Consider the following 1,444-nt stretch of genomic DNA (forward strand, 5'->3'; position numbering starts at 1 on the left):
GAGGGGAGGTGGGTGCGGGATGGGTTAAACAGGTGAAGGGGATTTGGGAGAGCACTTGCTGTGATGAGCACCAGGTGTTGTACAGAAGTGTTGAATCACTATATTGCACACCTGAAACTATTATAACACTGTATGTTAACTGGAATTTATTTATTGATTTATTGATTATTAAGATTTTACTTATTTATTCATGAGAGACACAGAGAGAGAGAGGTAGAGACATGGGGAGAGGGAGAAGCAGGCTCCTCACAGGAAGCTCGATGTGGGACTCCATCAGAGACCCCAGGATCACGCCCTGAGCCAAAGGCAGATGCTCAACCTCTGAGCCACCCAGGCGTCCCTGGAATTTAAATAAAAACTTAAAGAAAAAGCTATTGTTCTCATATTACCAGTCTTAAAACTAAGACTTGAAAGGTTCATTTCTAACAGTCTGCAAATGGCAGAGCTCGATACTACACTTGATCTTAGCCAAAAGGCTGAGAAGCAATGGCAGAGCTAGAATTCAAACATCGATCTGACTTCAGAGCCTTAACTAACACACATATCTTTTTATCAGTTTAAATCCACACACATGGGTGGCCTAGCGGTTGAGTGTCTGCTTTCCGCTCAGCGCGTGATCCTGGAGTCCCAGGATCGAGTCCCACATCGGGCTCCCTGCATGGAGCCTGCTTCTCCCTCTGCCTTTGTCTCTGCCTCTCTCTTTGAGTCTCTTATGAATAGATAGATAAAATCTTAAACAAACAAACAAACAAATAAATAAATCCACACACATAGGGCAGCCCAGGTGGCTCAGCAGTTTAGCGCCACCTTTAACCCAGGAGCCTGATGTGGGTCTAGGTCCTGGGACTCCAGGATCACGCCCTGGGCTGAAGGCAGGCTCCCAGTCTCTGAGCCACTCAGGCGTCCCTGGTGCTAGCTTTCTTGTGCAGTTGGGAGACTGCATTCAGGTGGGTCAAAGGAAGTGTTCTGACCACTCTGTGCTGAGGGGCCTATAATACCTATTATGAGCAATTTCACTTTCTTATTCATTTTTGTTACTACCCTGGCCTTGGAAACTCTGTTGGGCAAATATAAATTTAATGTGGGTGGATTGGCTACTTTCCAGGAGCTAATTGTTGGGAATTCTCCCTTGCCATTAAATATTAAGTATTATGAGTAGGTGAAGCTAATAAAACCACTTAAGAAAATGGATGGCATGTTATCATACCCAGTGATGGAGGTCTAAAGCTATGTTGGTGCCCTAGACTTCCATGTGTTGTGGGATTTGGGGATTTTTGCCTATTTACTACAACTAATCTTATTTAAATAGTTACTTAATCACTGGAAACTGAACTGCTACAATCTTCATTGATTTTTGGAGCATGTATTATCAAGGCCAGAATTAAAAACTATAATTCACATCCCCTTGCCAGTTCTTCTATTGTTATTGACTTCTATTGGCAAA

At 43.4% G+C, this 1,444-nt stretch overlaps 1 pseudogene; it reads right to left on the bottom strand.

The window, feature by feature from the left end:
• Positions 1-342: 342 nt before the first annotated feature.
• LOC121480425 lies at positions 343-488 on the bottom strand (annotated as a pseudogene).
• Between the last annotated feature and the right edge of the window lie 956 nt (positions 489-1,444).

The sequence above is a fragment of the Vulpes lagopus genome, chromosome 21, assembly GCF_018345385.1.
Source record: "Vulpes lagopus strain Blue_001 chromosome 21, ASM1834538v1, whole genome shotgun sequence".
Classification (NCBI taxonomy): domain Eukaryota; kingdom Metazoa; phylum Chordata; class Mammalia; order Carnivora; family Canidae; genus Vulpes; species Vulpes lagopus.